This window comes from Myotis brandtii, unplaced genomic scaffold (assembly GCF_000412655.1).
Source record: "Myotis brandtii unplaced genomic scaffold, ASM41265v1 scaffold305, whole genome shotgun sequence".
Classification (NCBI taxonomy): Eukaryota; Metazoa; Chordata; class Mammalia; order Chiroptera; family Vespertilionidae; genus Myotis; species Myotis brandtii.
In genome coordinates, this window is record NW_005361652.1 from 2,222,447 (window position 1) to 2,236,909 (window position 14,463).

General features: G+C 35.6%; 1 protein-coding gene and 1 long non-coding RNA gene across 2 annotated transcripts in view; both read right to left on the reverse strand.

Annotated features, from left to right (window-relative positions):
- LOC106726708 overlaps positions 1-4,929 on the reverse strand; it is a 17,592-nt gene extending 12,663 nt beyond the window's left edge. Inside the window, exon 1 of the long non-coding RNA XR_001362789.1 lies at positions 4,843-4,929. This is a non-coding gene — a long non-coding RNA (uncharacterized LOC106726708). The remainder of the gene's footprint in view (positions 1-4,842) is intronic.
- Positions 1-14,463, reverse strand: part of IL1RAPL2 (interleukin 1 receptor accessory protein-like 2) — a 1,356,387-nt gene that overhangs the window by 812,946 nt on the left and 528,978 nt on the right. The gene's annotated exons all lie outside the window — the stretch shown is intronic.

The following is a 14,463-nucleotide window of genomic DNA, read 5'->3' on the forward strand; positions in this document are numbered from 1 at the left end:
GGAGGGGAGCTATGGGGGGGAAAAAGAGGAACAACTGTAATAATCTGAACAATAAAGATTTAATTAAAAAAATAGTTAATACAGTGTATAGGCACTTCATAAAGTTTCAATGAAGGCTGACCTGGGGGTTGGGGGGACTTAAGCTTTATCTGTACCTCCCTTAATGCTTCAGAGAGTATAATATCAGAATGAAAGGCAACCATAAACCAAAAGGTATATAATTAAGTCACACTAAAAAAACTCAAATTGAGCTTAATAGGAAACAACATTTAAGTTAAATGACCCCCTTTAAATAATAATGCACAACCAAATATTAATTAATTGTTCACCTTAATTCTTCAGATAAGCTTTGTCTTCAGCAACATTACATTTCCTTGTTAAATAATATTGGCTTATATACATAAGCCTAATATGTTCTCAATTCCTTGTGAATAGATTGTTGACATTCAGAGGGGATGCCAATAACAGCAGCTGAACTTGCAAAATATTAATAGGAGGATCAATTCAGCAACATCATTAGAGACAATTAATGTTAGACTCATGCATAAAGATTCCTAAGCTATAAGAAACATTTTAAGACTTGGCAATTACTAATTTATGTTTTACTTAACAATTCCAATAAAATCAACTTCCCGACTCTGCTGAATATAGTTTTGGTTAGCCAGCATTAGGCAATGAAAAAAAAACAACAACAAATATCAGAGGACGTTTCTTTCCTTTCAAACAATTCTGTTCAGTTTACAATGTCAAGGTGCCCAGCTGTTTAATTTCATAACTGCAGCAAATGCCTAGGCCACAGTGCAAAACAGGTAACAATAACCTTTGGTTTTATTTCCAAAGGGAACTGTAATCACTAATGTACCTGTGGACTCTAAATCAAGAGAAACTAAAAATATAAAATCTGAAATTAAGTTTTTTTCTTGTTTTTCCTCAAGCTAAATCATTGAACAATATTGCTTGAGCTAGGGGGTGACCCTGATGTTGATAGAACCTTACATTCATTTTAAAAGGGAAATTGAAAGGATGTTTGGGTTATGTGGCATTTTCCATGTTTTGAATAGAAATAACCAAATCTGAACATTCATATTGAGTAGAAAAGGCCCCAAAAGAAAGAAATATCAAATTCTCAATTTTTCCTATAACATTGCCGGTAAAATAAGAAGTCAGGACTCTGTCTCTAACAAAGCTATAAGGGTCCTGTTGGAGGCTGACATCTTACTTGATGTCATCCTCAAAAGGGTAGGAAAATTGTTCCCTGCATATTGATAGCCCTCCAACTACATTTATGTAGCTGTAATCTACGGACGTATTGGAAACCACTATGTCCTTCAACTATACCCTGGAAAATGCTCTGAACTCCTATAAAGTAAAAAGTACCTAAAATTCAGGAAGAGAAAATATCTCAAATTAAATAAATCCGCATTTCACAAATGCTTGTACAAGTTTTATGAGATTATTTGTCAGTTATTAACTGAGTTAGGTACACACTTCTGAGTACCTCTTTTATACTCCTTTAATTCCCCACTTATTCCCCACTTACCTCTATTATAGCACCTATCACATAGCACTTAGAAAAGCCAGTTTGATCTTTTTCTTAAATGCAAATTTGATTATGTCACTCCCTGCTTAGTATACTTCAGTGGTCTCCTGCTATTTCCAAGGTAACATTCAGACTCTTTACTTTGGACTCCATGATCTGGCCTTATTAACCTTTGCAGCATTATCTGCTGCCATTGCTTCCCTTCCATCCTCAGTTTTAGCCAAACTGGCCTACCTATAGCTTCTCCAGAAAGCCACACTTGCTTCCCTCAGTGACTTAACATATTTTTCCTGCAAATTTGAATGCCTCCCCTTCCCATTCACCTGGCCAATTCTCTTTACCTTTAAAGATTCATCTCCAGTGACATTTTCTTCTGAGATTATTTTTTATTTTTCTCACATACGACCAACAACTCAAACCTACAAAAAACACAGGTGTTTCTTTATTGCTCTCCTTTAGCTCCTACTGAATATTATCATAGCACTTAATGCTTTCACAATTGTGGATTTTCTCAATAGTCTTCCCCAATATACTGTGAGCTTGTGGTACATAGGGACTCTATTTTATAAATTTCTGAATTCTTTACAGCCTCAGTGCCTAACTCAAAATGTTGGTTTAAACAATGAAACAAAGGGGAACAAAAACATTTAAATTTTCCATTTATAAATTCATTTTTAATATATATATTTTATTGATTTTTTTTCAGAGGGAAGGGAGAGGGATAGAGAGTTAGAAACATCGATGAGAGAGAAACATCGATCAGCTGCCTCCTGCACACCTCCTACTGGGGATGTGCCCGCAACCAAGGTACATGCCCTTGACTGGAATTGAACCTGGGACCCTTCAGTCTGCAGGCCATTGCTCTATGCACTGAGCCAAACTGGTTAGGGCCATTTTTTGTTCTTAATAGATATAGCTTTGACCTATAAACCTTCAATGTAAATACAATGTGACACTGTAGGCTCAATTTTCTATCATCTATGATCCTAGGGAAACTGCTTCTAGTTTCCTGCTTGTTGGAAGGCAGTTCTCTGGCATTCTGTTGATTCAGGCTTCCTGGCCTCAATTCCATGTTCTCATTACCACCTCAATTTTCTTTTGGGGCCTGATTCCAAGATTCTTGTCCTTTTTCTAGCCTCTCTTCTGAATCTCCCTTTGATTAACTCAAGTAACTTATAAGGGCCCTTTATCACTTATCCCTAGGTATGTATAGCATGAACTCTTCATTTGTGGAGGTTACTTAATAACTTTAAAAAAGCAAGACATTGAATAGAGCCAAAAGTAATATGTTTAGAATCATAAAATGCTTATGATCTTAGGGAAGGGGGTATTATAGCATAGGAGTGGTAAGCATTATCACTTCTCATTGTTCCCCAGTAACAACATTACTCTAAATCAATAGAGGAAAGTTCTATCCTAATGTTACCTACTGGTAAACTGAATTTCAGCCCAATGCCCATGTATTCAGTCATCTTATAGTTTTTTTCCCCCACCAAGTTTAACTGGAATTAATAAGACCAAACATTTTACTAAAGTATTTCTTCTGTAATAGGCCCTAAACATGCTGTATGGATAGGTCAGCATCCCTACAGTAATCACAATTCCAAAAAGAATGTATGTTTAAACAGCTTCAAGAGTAGGATACTTCTGGAATAAAACAGCTGTTGACCTTTAAATATAATTTTGTAACACAGGTCTTTCAAATGTTACTGACCCCAAAGAAGGTATCACATAATACATTTGCCTTATTGAATAATAATTAGCAATATTCTTTAAAGGTCTTCTTTCTCTCTTGGGCCATTGATGTTTTCATGCTTTTGAAGTGTATTCAATACCTTTAATATTTTTATAATCCTCAAGCTACCTTATATTCTTTTGCAAAATCCACTGTACCTCATGATTTGCTGTGGAGATTAGCATTTTATTTATACCTTTTCTTTTTGATGCCTTGTAAAAAAGGAAGAAGCATAGATGCAGGACTATTTCAGTGTCATTTTGAATTCCCTCATTCTGTATCATGAAGAATAATATCATTTTTAAAACATATCCTTCCAATTCCATCCCATGGGGAGTGGAAGTGGGTAATTTGTAAAATGTTATAGATTTTTATTTGCATGTTGCAAATGATGAAACTTCTAAATCTCTCATCAGCCAAGTAAAGTAGTAATACTTTGCTATGACATAAGGAAAAACATGATTGTAGATTTTTATAGTGTTTGCTAAGAAGTCCTTACACGTGGAGAAATCATTAACACTTCCTATTATGAGTGAAAAAAATATATGTGTTGGTCTTAATTTGTCAACCAATAACCTAGATTTTGGTGATGTAGGAGGTAAAATTCAATAGGATTTATCATTGATTTGACAAAAACATGTGAATGCCTAGTGCAGAAAGCAATTGTGCCTGAGAGACAGTACGTATGATGGTCAAAATCCAAGCTGTTTCTAACTTCTGCAAAAAAAAACCCCAAAGAGTGATGAATTAACTATCTGAAACATGAACCAGAACAGGGGATCTTAAGCAATGCCTATAACTCCTTTAAGGTCAAAAGGATACAAGAAAATAGAAAAGTGTGTCAGTGGATATAATACAACTAGAGGCCCAATGCACAAAATTCATGCAAGGGCCTTGGCCCCGGCCACCGCCTGCCACCGCCGTTGCCGGGGGCCTCTGCCACCTCTGCTGCAGCTCCTGACCACTGGGGCTTTGTCCAGAAGGAAGGACATCCAGAAGGTCGTCTGGTCTAATTAGCATATTTCAGTTTTATTTTTATAGACCGGTGCACAAATTTGTGCATGAGTGGGGTGCCTCTGGATGGCCTGCAGAGATCGGGCCAAAACCCACAGTCCAACGCCGCCTGCAGCTCCTACCTGCTGCTCCCGCTCATCCTGGCCCCACTGTGCCTGCCACGGGCTCGTGCCTGATCAGGAGAGGCTTGTGTTGCCACAGCAGCACTTGCCAGCCATGAGCCCTGCACCTGGCATCCTCCAAGGGGCGTGGCCTGCAGGATAAGGCTGAAACTGGCTCTCTGACCTCCCCTGAGGGGTCCTGGATTGCCAGAGGGTGCAGGCCAGGGTGAGGGACCCCACTGGTGCACAATTAGGCTGGGGAGGGGCTGCAGGAGAGCTCCAGGGTGTGTCAGACTCATCTCCCTCAGTCCTGATCAGCCGGACCCCAGGAGCAAGCTAACCTACGGGTTGGAGCATCTGTCCCCTGGTGGTCAGTACATGTCATAGTGACTGGTCGGCCAGCTGACTGCCCCCTGGTGGTCATTGCACGTCATAGCAAGCAGTTGAGCAACCTTAGCATATCATTATCATATTACACCTTGATTGGTTGTTCGGGTGATCTACCGTTTAGTCTATTTGCATATTACCCTTTTATTATATGGGATGAAAGTGATGAAGAAAAAATGAAAAAGAACAAAATGGTGTGAAGACATAATAAGGTTAAATAACTAGTCTGAGATGATTCAGGAAATAGTTAATGACTTAGTTTAAATTAATTTTAGGGTTTACATCTGAAATCCAAACTAGAAGATATTTAAAGAGTTTCCAGATAGACAGATATATAGCTTGCTGTTACAGGAAACAATTCTGTGATGAGAAATATGTTCATTTCACCCCAATCCTAAAATATCTTAGATATTGGACAGAAAGAGGCATTGTACAAGAGTAAATAATAGGCATAACACTTGTCCTATGAGAAGATACAGGAAGCAAGGAAGCAAAAGCTGCCAGTGATGCATATAAAAAGACTCATAGACATGACAAAATGTTTACCTTTTCTAATAATATGATTATTAGAAAATTATCTTTTCTAATAATCTGATTCTTCACTCCCACACATATTGCTTACTCCCAGCATCAGTGATAAACTATACATTCTGATTTGGTCTCCCAATTTTGATAGCTGGTTGGACCATCCACACTCACTTATCTTTGGGATTAGAAGTACAGATTTATAAGAAAGATAGCCCATTCTAGGGGAAATTATAATGATGTTAAGGTATTCATTATCCAAAGTATAATAATGAAAGCCAAATTACATGCTTTATTTTCCACTAGAACTTCAGATGTACACTCCAGTATGTCTGCAGTGAAAGTAATGGCAAGGTAATGAGTGAAAGAGCAAATATATTTCTTATACACTACATTTACCTGGATTGTCTGAGGAAGAGTATATATACTTTATCTATAAACTGCTCACTGTGTCATTGTGGCTAAGGCAAGGTATCCATAGTTGACATTTTCCTGTCTAGCCAGGTAGGGAAAGAATAATAACAAAGTAATAAAATGGAAAAAAATATAATTCACTTTATGAAAACTCACTTTATGGTCAGCTCTGGGCAAACCTCTATATTACCTTTAGGGTAGTGCAAAGAGTGTAAGCTGTTCCCTTATCACCACATAGTTTGCATGGTTGTATATTAGAAAAGTACATGTCCATTCTCACTGAAAAATTGCATACCCAACTGAGGACAAAGGGTAGCTTTGCTTATTCAGCAAATTTTTTGGATACGCAGTTTTCTAAATGTAACTTCTCAAAAGCATTTTGGCATATGTGAAGTGCATGTTTTTAAGTTAAAAAAGATTAGTCTTCAATATAAACACAATAAAATGTAAAACAAATTATAATATTATTACAGTACCTTCTCAGACACTCATGACTTAACTAGAATGAGATTATATATCATGTGCTAACAAAAGATGAGAAAGCCTATATATCAGTTCTATGCCTTTCTATGAATAAAGCTATAATAAAATGAGTTGCTGAGTATCTGTGAATTTAATTTTTTATGAATATAGAAACAAAGTACTACATCCAGTTCTGTGCAAACAATTTCTATGAGGATCTATAGAAACTACAATGTCCCATAATTCATTTCCATAAGTCATTTATAAAATTATACATAACCAGGCATTAGCTCCTAAATATATATCACCCCCAATTTCTTAGTGTTTAGTGAGAAAGTAGAAAATTTAACCTTGGTCAATTAAGCTCACCTCTAAATTGCTACCTAATCATGTTGGTGACAACTGTCAATTTAGAAGCAGTTTATAAGAACTGAAAGATGACAAGAAAATGCTGAGTTGATATGACAGTGGTGACAAAAATTTGCTAAGGCATGTATCCCTATAGGAAATATTTCTGCACTACAACAGTTGGCCAGTAGTCAGGGGGAATCTAATAAAGCCAGAAATGTGAAAACTTTTAACTCTTCACTCCGGGAGACTAAAGGTTTAAAACAATACAAATCACTTCCCCATATGTTTAAAAGCAGAGCTTGGTTTTTGAGCCTCATAGATGTTGGCAGAAGTGTTTGTATTATGCCTTTGGTTGGCAAGATAAACTAAAGCATTTAGAAAGAAAACACTGAAATTTTCTGCTAACAGTCTACAAAATCTATCAGTCACGCTTTACTGCCGGGACTGTGCCATCATGCTATTGCCTGGAGAGAGACACATCATGCAGGTAATGAATGATTCACTGAGAACCACAAATGAAAGTCATACCCATTTTTACTTGCTGTCACAAAGCAGCTGAGGGCTGCTCTCTGTGATTCAGTGGGGCTTCTTCTGTCCCTAAGCACTTTGTGCCTGATAAAGCTACAATGTAGACCATCTTGGTGGGCAACAATTCTGAGCAGTAGGGAAGGAGGAGGGCAAAAATCTGTGACTGCTGGTGATCTAGTCAACAATAAAGAGTGCCTGAAAAAAATTCATTCAGAGTCTAATTTGATATAGGGTACAGAGCAAGAAAAAAATCCCTAATTAAATAAGTAAGAAACAGTGCATTTTCATAGTTGGGAGGGACATAGCTGTACTCATTACAAGTATGGTCTTTATTCTGTTTTAGTCTCTATTTGTTCCCTTTTTCTGCATTATTCTCAACTTATAAACTACATCAAAGTTTTCTGAAAGAAATCAGGGTATAAATTCCAAATAAATAAATTGCTGACACTACTCTGTGTATTTAACAGAAGTATATATCATGCTGTCTCACATTCACAAACTCACATTCTCAACAAGCCTGTACTATCCCTTGGCATTTTCAGAAGCTGTATTGACTCACATCCCTGGAGCAATATTACTTCCTGTGCTGAAAGGGTTATTACCCAGCCATGCCTTGACTGCTGAGTAAGATATTGGCACACAGTCTGGTGCAATTGTGTGCTATTGTCTAGGCAGTCAGTGAAGTCCATTTTAAAATGTAATACATTTCTTATCACTAAAATGTGAAGAGATGGGTATGATAAGGAAAGAACTATATGGGAGAATATATTTAACAAGGTCCCTATTCATGTAATTCTGTTTTGCCAAGAAAAATGCATCATGTTAACATAGTGCCTGTGAGGCAGACAGATGCTGCACATGCATTTCATGACATTCCTTAATGCTTTGTTGCAACTAGAAATTCCCCACAATGAAATAATAAGAGTAGTATTGGTCCATATACTTGGCACTTAAAGGAAATCTGGGCAGGACTAAAAGAGAATGAAGTTGTTCCTATACATAAAAACCTAGGCAACTTAATCAAGTTAGAGAATCAACGGATAAGGTCAGATTTTTTTTTTAAATGCCTGTCAAATGGTTGTTTTGCTGAGCTAAGTGGCAAGATTATCTAAATGCCCCATAGGCAAGTTTTTATCCTTCATCTTCTTTTTCTTAGCAATGATTTTTGTGGAAATCTATGTATTATGCACACTCTGTTGCCAGGATACCTAAACAGCCAATTATTTCACAGAAATGGTATTTTCAATTTTTAACTAGTTGTTTTACTTTTGTAGACATGGTCTGGGGCTCTTTCTAGCATACAAGTAATTGTACTCTCATAGAATGTAGACTTTAAACTTAATGAAACTATCAATTACTAAGCATTTATGAAGTACATAACAATAACAGCTATAGTTTATTGACTACTTACTGTGTGCCAGACTGTACTATACAATTAACATGGTTTATCTCATTGAATCTTCCAAATGAGCTGTTAAGCTAGCCCATGGTACAGATAAACAGGTTCAGAGAAGAGCCAAGTCCTGGAAGAGCAGGCACAATGGTGAGGCATATCAAAATTAGAATCTAGAGATTAATGTCAGATCATGTGAAATCCAGCCCTCATGCTACAGAGGTATTCAGAGACAAGAAAGAAGATGGAGATAAACAGTCAGGAAAAGCTTGTAACTTGAAGAGAAACCTAAAGGACAAAATAGTGAGAAGGGAGGAAAATATTGTGAGCAAAGATGCCAAGGCAAATGGGTGACATTAATTAATACAAAAATTAATGGATTGGTTCAATTTTATAAGGCTGACAAAGGAAATCTCATTCCAGCTTTTCATTTCCCTTTGTATATCATGAGTTTCTAAGATAAAAGGCCAACATTTAAATACAGGTACACACAATGGGGTAGTTTATAAATGTGATGTAGCTGGATCTCAAGAAAAGACAAATATCTGATAGCTCCTAAGATATTGATTAAATACTTCATTTATGTGGATAAGGTTCTTTTTAAGCAAAATAAAATGTTATATATTATTTGTCCTTTTATCACAAAAGCCAAAAGCTCCTTCACTTTTTCACTTCTGACACTCTTTGCTAAATTCTGGGAAATCCTTGTGGTAGGATCATTCTGAAATAAGGCAGCAATTAATAATAATCTGACATCTCTGAGGACAGTTATAGGTAACACTAAAATGCCTACCCAACCCCATCATGTATAATCTCTCTCAGTTACCAGTCATGCACTCATTCAGTTTAGCTGTGAAACATCAACGGGATCTTTTTTATGTTTATTTTTGTAATTAAACTTTTGATAAGATGAAGTATGGTATTAGATCAATTATTATCTGAAAACACTCAAATCTATTCTAGAAACTGATAAGCACTATTGCTTTAATAATTTATATATTTTGAAGCTGAAAGATCATTTAATCCAATCTTCTGTAACCATAAATAAAGAAAAATTAGTTGAGTTTAATGTGCTTTAATCAATATACATTTCTAGCAATTTTCTATTAAATACCACTGTAATACTTTATTATTTTTATTCATATTACTTATAATCAGTTTTTGGTCATTTTCTTTCTACTTAATCCCTAACCATAAGTTAAAAATAGTAAACCATTTTCATTTATCCTCTCTGCTGCTTTCTAATAACAAACCAATAAATAACATACAAATGTATTAAAGAACTATTTTAAAACTTTTTTGCTGTATTCTGAAAATTTTCATTTGACTTTAAGGTAGGATGGATCTCTAACCTACAATTAGCCTATTCTACACTAATGGTTTTGAAACAACAATGTTGTATTCCATCCTTATGGTACAAGTCCTATCTATACCATAAAACCTGCTCTGATTACCTCAGTTCATTTGAAATTCTGTTTCTATCATACTTATTGGTATCACCAATGCAGTCCTTATTTCCATATTAATTACTATTTACAGAGCTAGCTTGAAGGCAAAGATCAGGTCTTATTCTACTTTTGTGGCCCCCTAACATGGCATCTAGCAAGGTCGTAGATAGGCAGGCAGTGGGAATTTAAGAGTGGGGCTAATGGGAATGTTGTGGGCTATGCTTTCTCAAAAGTGCTTTTCATATTTTTACTGAATTAATTTAAAAAAAATTCTCATGTGTGATTAACTCTATGCTCATAAATTATACTGGAAGAGACTGAGAGTTCTTAGTGTGGACACTAAAATTAGCCATAGCAGGTTTTCTTATATTGGCCTTGTTTTTAAAATATAAAGTAATTATCTCTCCCCTGCTTTCTTCAATTTATACAAGGTTGAAATCAAATAAACATTACAACTACCTAAAATAATAAAGCAACATCTGGTTTTTATATTGTGCCTTCTATCTGGGAAGCTAAAAGTTAGTCCTAGATATATGCTTGTGTGTCTTTTGTCTTTTATTAGTATGTCCCCAAAATGTAGGTTAGTAAATGGCTAACTCAGTTGGGCCCTTGCCAAGGAAAATACCCGTACAAAGGCCAGAAGTTCCTAAAATTCTATATCTACTTTTCTAATGTGATTTGATTTTACATTTGAAAACAAGGAACATTTCCATATAGCTAGAATACCATCAATAGAAATTGAGCTCACTAACTTTGCACTGGTGATGAAGTTGCACTGAGGAGTGAGGTTGCACTTGAACAATAGTATATGCATTGAAGTACAGTAACTATTATTAAGTGGGTGGTCAATGGCTGTAGTAATGCTTCATAGGGGGTATAAATCATATCCCTTTTGTATTAGATATTAGAATTGTGTCAGGAATGGAGAATGCTATATACTAGTACATGAGATTTTTAGATCCTGCAAAATACTTTTCCCCTCTAGGAAAGAAATCAGAATTATAGTGATAAATACAGCAAATTCTGTCTTAGAAACACTTATGATATGTAATTATGCATGGGGAGCTTATTAAACTAACCAGAAAGACTAGGGTATGTCAACACTCAGTACTGTCCAAGCCCAGATCTGATAAAAAAAAGTTTCTGGAGAATGTATAATGGTTAAAAAAGATCAAGAAAACCTAATTTCATAATAAAATCCCCAACATAATTTTACCTTATCATGGGATGTATATAAAATACATGATAAAGCATACCTCAGGAAACATCTTAATAAGTTTTTCCACCATATATCATGTTCGAAAAGAAAAGAGGAGTGTGATGATGATAGACATGTTTCAGCCTCATGAACATCTAAAAAAACTGATTTTCAGCAGAATCCTATAACAATCAGGAAACATAGAGGCTAGACATGATTAAAGGAGTGTCTCATTCACTTGTGAAATTGATGCATCACGTGTAAAATAAAAAAATAAATAGTACTTTATCCAGTGAGACATGAAAAATGACTGGCACTTAAAAGCAGCAATTATAATTTCAGTGGGACTGCTATAAAAATTGAAAATATTTTATTAAAAAATAGAATATAAACACATTACCTAGATGTATTATAAAATACAGAGTTGCTTTCTGTTTAAGCATGTAATATATACTTAACTGTTAAGGTCAAAAGCTACTAAATAACACCAGAGTTTAGGCTGCTAACAAACTGAAGAAACGTTTTCTCTATTTGTTTTTTTGTTCTATGTTTACCTCTTTATATTTCCTTATATATTATAAACCTTATTCAATTCAATTCAATTCATCCTAACTAATATTTATTGAGCAATGACCTTAGGCACTATGTTGCACACTATAACCAGTTCAAAGATGAATACAATATGGTTTTGCCCTTGAAAATTTCATAATCTAATGTGGGTGCTTGGGGTTGAGACAAGAAGAAAATCATAAAATTTCATAAATCAATACAAAACAGGATATGGGTGCCTTAAAATATGCAATGTATTGTGTGTGCGAATGAAAGGATGATCTCATATGACTGAGGGGACTAGAAAAGACTAGGTGTAGAGAGTGGACTTTGGGATGGGGCTTTCCTTGAGGGATTTTAAAAAGCAAAAAAAGGGGGGAGGATTAGAAGAAGGACTTCATAGTCAGAGGGTACAGGGCAAAAAATATATATACTTGGTTTGTTTTCCCTAGAGAACAGGTTCTGTTTAGGGAGATATTGGGAGAAAATGCTTGGGAAGGTAAGGTGGAGTAAAATCAGCCAAGGTTTCCTAAAAAAATTAGAAAAATAACACTTTCATAAAGTAAAATTTCAAATGACACAAAGAGAACACTATTAAAAGTGAGTCTTCTACCCTAGACCCATTATCCAAGAGTGAACAAGTGAACATTTACTATTTTCAATAATTTCTGTGCATCCTTACAGATTTTCACACACACACACACACACACACACACACACACACACACACACATATATATATATGAATTAAGTATGTGTGTATGCATAAAATATATATTTTTTCAAGTATAGTCTTTTCAATTTCACAAATGGGGACATACTGTATGTACTATTCTGTATCCTGATTTTCCTTTACTTATCATATCTTGTAAATATTTTCCTGTCAGTTTATACATCTACCTTATTCTTTTTATAGACTGTGTGACAGTATTCTGTGGATACATAATATATTATTTTATCAGACTCATATTGATGGAAATTTGGGTTGCTTCCAGTCTTTTGCATTTACAAACGCTGCTACAAAGAATACCCTTGAACATACATCCTGTGCACACATGTATATTTATAGCAGGACTTCTCAGCCTCAGCACAATTGAAACTTTGGTCAAATAATTCTTTGTTGTAGGTTATTGTTTTATACATTGTAGGCTGTTTAGCAATGTCACTGCTTCCTATCCACTAGATTCCACTAGCACTGTCCACTCCTGTTGTGACAATTAAAAATGTCTCCAGACATTGTCAAATGTCCCCTTGAGGGCAAATAGCCCCAGGTTGAGAAACACAATCTGTAGGAGAAATTTCTAGCAATGGATTTGCTTTCCTGTTATCCTGCTCAGTTGCCAACACTGCATATGATCAAAATTAATATTTACCACTCACTTTAATCTGAATTTACTCATGAATGAAACGGAAGATTGTTTCTTATGTTTATAAACTTTTTTGTATATTTCTCTTTAATTGAATTACTTATCTCGTCTTTTGTATTGAATGGTAATTTTGTATTGGTTCATAAGAATGCAGGTTATTAGCCTTTTGTCACATGTGCTGCAAAATATTTTACCTTTGATCATTTTATTTTTTCTGTGTAGAATTTTAAAATTTATAGAGTGACATTTATTAATATTTACCACAGATTTTTCTATAAAGTTTGCCCTTGTTATCTGTGGGAGATTGTTTCCAGGACCCCTGTGGATATTAAAATTCACAGATACTCAGGCCCCAGTCCCTTATATAAAAATGAATAGCATTTGCATATAACATATGCACATTTTCATGTATAATCTCTACATTACCTATAATACCTAATACAAATTAATGATATGCAAATAGTTGTTATACTGTATTGTTCATAGAATGATAAGAAAAAAAAGATTGTAGATGTTCAGTACAGATGCAACCACATCCATCTTAGACTTAACTACTTAGTACGCATGAGCAACAGGGCACCATTTAAAAAACATTTCAACCTGTGGTTTGTTGAAACTGTGTGGAACCTGTGTATACTGAGGGCTGGCTGTATTTTTTTTTCTTACACCTTTTTATATTTCAAGGCCTCCTCCCCTTTTTATGACTGGTGTTTATTTCTAATACTTTTATAATTTCACTTATTTTTTTTAAATATGTTTGTATTGATTCTACAGAGAGAGGAAGGTAGAGGGAGAGAAAGAAACATCGATGAGAGAAACATCCACTGCTGCCTCCTGCACCCCTCCTACTGGGGATCAAGCCCACAACATAGGCATGTGCCCTGACTGAGAATCAGACTGGTGACCTCTTGGTGCATAGGAAGATACTTAACCAACTGAGCCATACCGGCCAAGGCTAATTTCACTTATTTTATTTTTAAAGCTATGATCTTCATGGAATTAATTTTAATATAAAGAATGAGATAGGGAGTGATCTTTATTTACTTTTTTCTCCTGAAATAATCAGTTTCAACATATTTTCTATTTTAATATGGCTCTTTAATTATATGACAGTGTTTGGGTCTATTTCTGGGATAAAAAAAATCTATTTATCTGACATGTCTTCCTATTCCGGCACCTTAATTACTGTAATATATATTATCCTATATAATAAAAGCCCAGTATGAAAATCTACCGAACTGTGGAACAACTGCTGGAATGACCAGTCACTATGACGCACACTGACCACCAGGGGGCAGATGCTCAATGCAGTAGCAGCCCTCAGCTTACAGGCCCCAGGCCAGCCAAGGCGGGTGCCAGCGGAGGCCTCCTTATCGCCCCACCAGTCACCTCACTCTGTGGGAGATGACTGGCAGCAGCGGGGTGATTGGGGGTTGCAGCCAGTCGGTGAT